Consider the following 6768-nt stretch of genomic DNA (forward strand, 5'->3'; position numbering starts at 1 on the left):
AGACTTATTATAAAGCTACAGTAATCGAGAGTGTGATGTTGACATCAAAATAGACGAATAGATCAATGAAACAGAGAGTCCAGAAATAAAGCTACACATATACAGAAAACTTGTTTTTTTACAAAGGTGCTAAGGCAATTCTATGGAAAAGAGAGAGTCTTTTCAAGGATGGTGTCCAGGTCAGCAGTATCGACTGGGAGCTCCACTGCCTGGACCACAATATCAGCCTGAAGGCCAGATGCCAAGAGACAAGACCACTGGGGAAGGAGACGACCCCTTCAACACCTTCTTCAGTGAGACAGGCACTGGCAAGCATGTGCCCAGGGCAGTGTTTGTAGACCTGGAACCTACGGCCATTGATGAAGTTTGCACTGACATCTACCACCAGCTGTTCCACCCCAAGCAGCTCATCACAGGCGAGGAAGATGCTGCCAATAGCTATGCCCGGGGGCACTACACCATGGGCAAGGAGATCAATGACCTTGTCTTGGACTAAATTCGGAAACTGGCTGACCAGCCCACAGATTTTCGGGGCTTCCTGGTTTTCTACAGCTTTGGTGGGGGACCTGGTTCTGGGTTCACCTCCCTGCTGATGGAACGTCTTTCTGTCAATTATGGCAAGAAGTTAAAGCTAGAGTTCTCCATTTATCCAACTCCCCAAGTTTCCACAGTTGTAGTTGAGCCCTACAACTCCATCCTCACCACCCACACCACCCTGGAGCACTCTGTACGTTCATGGTTAACAAGCAGCCCGTTTATAACATCTGTTGTAGAAACCTCGATATTGACCACCAACCTATACTTACCTGAATAGGTTGATAGGTCAACTTGTGTCCTCCATCACTGCTTCCCTCAGATTTGATGGAGCCCTAAATGTTGATCTGACCAAATTCCAGACCAACCTCATGCCCTATTTCTGCATCCACTTCTTTCTGGCCACATATGCCATCTCTTCTGAGAAAGCCTATAAGGAGCAGCTTTCTGTAGCCGAGATCACCAATGTGTGTTTTGAGCCAGCCAACTGGATGGGGAAATGTGACCCTTGCCACAGTAAATACATGGCTCGCTGCTTGTTGTACTGTGGTGACGTGGTTCCCAAAGATGTCAATGCTGCCACTGCCACCATCAAGACCAAGCGTATCATCCAGTTTGTGGACTGGTGCCCTACTGGCTTCAAAGTTGACATTAATTACCAGCATCCCACTGTGGCCAAAGCACAGAAAGCTGTGTACATGCTGAGAAACATCACAGCTGGTGCTGAGGCCTGGGCGTGCCTGGACCACAAATTTGACCTGATTTATGCCGAGTGTGCCTTTGTTCACCGGTACATGGGTGATAGCGTGGATGAAGGAGGGTTTTCTGAGGCCCGTGAGGACATGGCTGCCCTTGAGAAGATTGTGAGGAGGTTGGTGTGGATTCTGTTGAAGGAGAAAGTGAGGAAGAAGGAGAGGAATACTAAAGTTAATGTGTCACAAAGGTGCTGCTTTTGTGGGAAGCTTATTCTGTTTTAAGCATTGGAAAGTTGTGGTCTGATCAGTACATTTGTATGTAGCAGTGTATATTCTCATATACAATTACTAGCCTATGCTTTAAAACATGACGCTTTGTTACAGACCCAACCTGTCACTTCTCTGATCGGTTTGGATAAACTAGTTCCTGTCTTATGAAAGACAGAAAGGAAGGAAGGAAGGAAGAGAGAGAGAGAGAGAGAGAGAGAGAGAGAGAGAGAGCAGAAATAATTAAATATCTATATGTCAAAAAATGAATGTTGATCAATGCCTCACACCATGTAAAAAAATTACTTAAGACGAATCATAGACTTAAAAGTAAAACCTAAAACTATAAAACTTCCAGAAAAGACATAAGAGAAAATTTTCTTATAAACATTACTAAAATATTATATGAATACTACATGCATAAAGGAACAAATAGATAAATTGTATTTCATTAAAATTGTAAACTTCAGCTCTTCAAAAGACACCATTAGGAGAATGAGAAGTCAAACCATAGACTGGCAGAAAGTATTTTCAAATTATATTTCTGATCATTTATACCCAGAATACATAAAGAACCACCAAAATTCAAAAAGAAAACAATGTCCCCTAAAATGGGGAAAAGATTTGAACAGATACTTTACCAAAGAAAATATATGAAGGGCAAGTCAGCACATGAAAATATGTCAAGGTCATCGGTCATTAAGTCAGTGCAAATTAAAATACGAGATACCATGACATACCTGTTACAGTGACTAAAATTGAAAAGACTGACCATAACCAGTGCTGGTAAGGATGTGGAACAACTGGAATTCTCATACATTATTTGTGGGAATGTAAAATGGTACAACCACTTTGGAAAACAGTTTGGCAGTTTCTTAAAATGTTAAACATGCATCTACTATATGATCCAGATTATCTATCTATCTATCTATCTATCTATCTATCTATCTATCTATCTATCTATAGATAGATATGTAGATATAGATATAGATATATAGATAGATAGATGAAAAATAAAAGCACATGTCCATACAAAGACCTGTACACACATGCTCATAGCTTTATTTGTAATAGCCCCAAACTGGAAACAACTCAAAGTGCATCAAGTGCCTGTATAAACAAGTGATGATATATCCATACAATGAGTACTACTCAGCAACAAAAAGGAATGAGCTACTCATACCTGCAAAAACATGGATCAACTTCGAAATAATTATGTTGTTTGAAAGAATGTGAACAAAAAAGAGAACATATGTACATACATTCCACTTCCATACAATTCTAGAAAATGCCGACTAATCTATCGTGTAGAAAGCAGACCTGTGGTTGCCTGAAGAGAGGCCAACAGGAAGAATTAATTACAAAGGGACACGAGGAAACTTTTGGAGGTGAGTGATATGTTCACTGTCTTAATTGTGGCGATGATTTCAGTTTCATGATGACGTCACATATCAAAACATCAAATTACATGATTTACATACGTGTAATGTATTGTGTGTCCATTAAACTTCAATAAAACTGCTTAATAAAGAAGAAGGAGGAGGAGGGGAAGAGGAAGAGGAAGAAAGAGAAGGAAGAGTGGAGGAAGGAGAACTATTAAGGAAGAAGCCTGCCTTGAAGGAGGAAGAGACAGCAGCAGTGCGGTCACCAGCAAAATGAACTGAAGGTGTCGTGAAGCCCCATTTCTGAGAAGCTTTTTCTGAGTGGGTCAAAAAGAAGCCTGTGTAGAGAGTTTGGGGTAGCCTAGTCATGAAAAGAAAGATGTGTTTGTCTAAAACAGGACACAGGACAGACAGTAGGACTGATATCTCTGACAGAAGAAAGAGGATGAGTTGTTGAGGTGGTGATAGAATGCTCTCCCTCCTAAAAAATAGTTGAGGTTTTCATTGGCTCCACAATAACCCCACTGAGGTTGTCTTGGGATAATGACCAGGGCAGAAGTAAAGATATCTTTACTTTTAAAGTGTACCCTTAGTTTCTCCATCCCTATGAGAAAACCCCAGCCTCTGTTTCTAGCCTTAACAATTTCAAGGTTCATACGTGGTGTCTAACCATTATCATCCACCTCCTGTCAAAGAATAAAAGAGGTAGAATGCAGATTCCTTTGAGCTGAGACAATTAACACTGGTCCAGATAACTGCTCCTTGCTGCCCCAGCTGACCTCTGGACCTGAGCCCCTGCCTGCTTAGACCTGCCCTAGTTTCCAGACATTTCCAGCATCCCTTTCGCATCACAACACAGCCATGCACTGATAGGCTGTAAGGAAAGTCCAGGTTCAACGGTATTGCTGACCAAAGACGTTTAGGAAAACAAGTGACTTGAACCCTAATTTATATTTATTTTACTCTCTTTTATTTACTTATTCATCTTTTTTTAGGCGAGACCATCTTCAGTTTGTAGATAAACCCACGGTTACAAAAGGCAGCTTTGACACCTCTCCATGGCAACGACTGCCACCATGGAAACCATTGGGGGTGGGGTGGGGAACAAATGCTGATGCATAGAGGATCTATGGGATCCTGAGTGAAGGAATGAAATCAACCATGAAAACCAGTCTCCAATATTTTTAGGAGACTTGATCAGAGGAAAGATTCCCGAGCAGGACTTGACTATTCGTAAAGTGGCCCCTCTGACCCAATATTTTCCCACCCTTACAGGAAACTTTCCTTTTGATTTGGCTCTGCTGCCTCCGTGAAAATCAAAGATGCATTTGGGTTAACAAGCATCTGGTTTTTTTTACAATGCAAATAACTCTGGACTGCTTAAAGGTCTACTAGTCATTGATACATGAGCATGACTGAGTTCAGTTAAAAGCTTCCAACAAACCTCTGTAGAAGTCAGCTACCTGAATAAGTGAGAGCTTGGGCTGAGGGAGTAGAAAGTCCAACAAATTTGGAAAATGGAGCGTTTGAGGGGTATGAGAGGAAAAGTGCGTAGAACAATGTGAGAATGTGTTATAGGGACCAGAAAAGAAGGCAGCAGGGAACGTTCCTTGAAATATTGATAGAACTTCCCAGTAAAACCTCTACGACTAGAGAGGTTTTTTTTAATGTATGGGGTAAAGAAAAACCCTTTATTAGCATTTCAGTTCCTTTATTTGTTGACCTATTCTAATTTTCTATTACTTATTGTTCCAATGGTGACATTTATATTTGTTCAGGCTTCATCTAGATTTCAAATACGGCAAGTCCTCCCTTAATGTCATCCAAAAGTTCTTGGAAACTTCCACTTCTAAAGAAAACAATGTATGATGAAATCAATTTTACCTTAGGCTAACTGATACAAATAAGAATTTAAGTTCTTACAGCGTATTTCTGGTCACAAAAACATCACCAAACTTCTAAACAGAGACCCAAAACACCTCTAATATGAAACATTGGAATAAATGTGAGCTATACATACATTTCAGAAACATTAATAAAAACAAGTCAGATCATTATTTTCCAACCTGCTTATTCCAGGTCAGGAATGCAGTGGCCAGAGCTTCTCCTGACAACTCAGGACCAAGGGGAAGACCCACGCTGGACAGGACGCCCTGCCATCACAGGACCACTCACACAGACACCCACACTTACTCAGACTAGGACCATGTAGACACGCCATTCACCACATATGCATATCTTTGGGGTGTGAGAGGAAAACAGAGTCCCTGGAGAAAGCCCACACAGACATGGGAAAGCTATGCAAACTCCACACAGACAGTGGTCCCTTCCAAGGAGCAAGTTGTTTTTTCTCATCAATATTATAATGAAATGCTGTTGAACTAAAACATTGTTCAAGGACCAGTTGTGTATATATTATAATATCTAGTAGCTAATGGCTGCTTCTATTGGCTTTCTTTTACACTCGTATCATTCATTAAAATGGAATTAACCTTTGTATATGGTATGAGACAGGGATCCAAAATGTTTCTCTTTTAATGAGCCTACTTTCCAGCATCTTCTATCTAACCATCCACTCCTTTCCAAATGATTAATATAACAACTTTGTCATATATAAATTTTCCATGTATACATAGAATTTTATTTTCATCTTTGTCCTTTTCTGATTCAAATGTTTACAAAACAATGATTTCTTTTCATTATGTATATTTAATAACTACAGCCCTGTGAGGTATTGTCTCTCTTTCTCATGAGCAGATAGAGGCTTGGAAGAGTATATTTAGCCTAAAGCTCACATAATACCGTGTTTCCCCGCAAATAAGACCTAACCGGAAAATAAGCCCTAGCACGATTTTTCAGGATGACATCCCCTGAACATAAGCCCTAATGCGTCTTTTGGAGCAAAAATTAATATAAGACCTGGTCTTATTTTCGGGGAAACATGGTACTGAGTAACATACCAGGACTTGGACTCCAAATTCATTACACTTTTCCCAATTCCCTTACTGCCTGTTCAAGCAGCTGGTTTCTTGTACCTAATTTCATCTATTCATTTAAGTATCTATTGAATACCTACTATGTTCCAGACAGTAATTGAGATTCTAGGGCTGCAAGAGCCAACAAGCCAGATAAAACTCTGCTCTCCTGGAGTTAACATGGCAGAGGGCCCAGGGTAGCTCCAAACACAGAGGCAATAGCTAAAGAAATGCCGTATTGGGTAAGCATGGCTGTTCTAGTGCCTACTTGGCATCTGTCCTTCCGAAGAGTTCAATGCGTCAGTTTGTAGAGTCAAAGGAGGTCCCATGGGAGTTTCCTGCTCTAATTAGTGAAGGGGTGGCACTGAATCCCCATGTCAGACAAGACGTAACGGGTCATCCAGGCTGCCTTAACCTTTGGGCAATTTCAAAAGTTCCTGAAGTCTGCCAGATTTCAGCCCTTTCGCGTTACCTGAATTATGTTAAGAACTAACAATTAGGTGAAGAACTCTTATTGTCTAACCCAGGGGTGTCCAAACGGCGGCCCGCGGGCCAACTGCGGCCCGCAAACCATTGTCAATTGGCCCGCAGCAAATTCCAAAAATATATTTAGTTTACTTAAATAAACCAGGTGAGGCAATATGTACTTCACCTCGAGGGAGTGGCCCGGCTGTTTGTGTATTTTACCGCATATGGCCCTTGGTGAAAAACATTGAAAAAAGTTTGGACACCCCTGGTCTAACCAGTTCCTCCCCTACTGCCATTATTAAACCTAATATTTCAGAATGTCCTAGGAGAAAATAAAGAGCAGCTACTTTCCACCAGCATGAAAACCCCTAACAGAGAGATTTCTTTTCATTTTAAAACACTGCAACATTTAAGACCAGAAATGAAGTCAAATTGATGTACTTCATC

The 6768-nt window shown here is 40.9% G+C and overlaps 1 pseudogene; it reads left to right on the plus strand.

Annotated features, from left to right (window-relative positions):
• Positions 1 to 223: 223 nt before the first annotated feature.
• LOC109440879 (tubulin alpha-1A chain) lies at positions 224 to 1459 on the plus strand (annotated as a pseudogene).
• The last annotated feature ends 5309 nt before the right edge of the window (positions 1460 to 6768 follow it).

The sequence above is a fragment of the Rhinolophus sinicus genome, linkage group LG09 (assembly GCF_036562045.2).
Source record: "Rhinolophus sinicus isolate RSC01 linkage group LG09, ASM3656204v1, whole genome shotgun sequence".
NCBI lineage: Eukaryota > Metazoa > Chordata > Mammalia > Chiroptera > Rhinolophidae > Rhinolophus > Rhinolophus sinicus.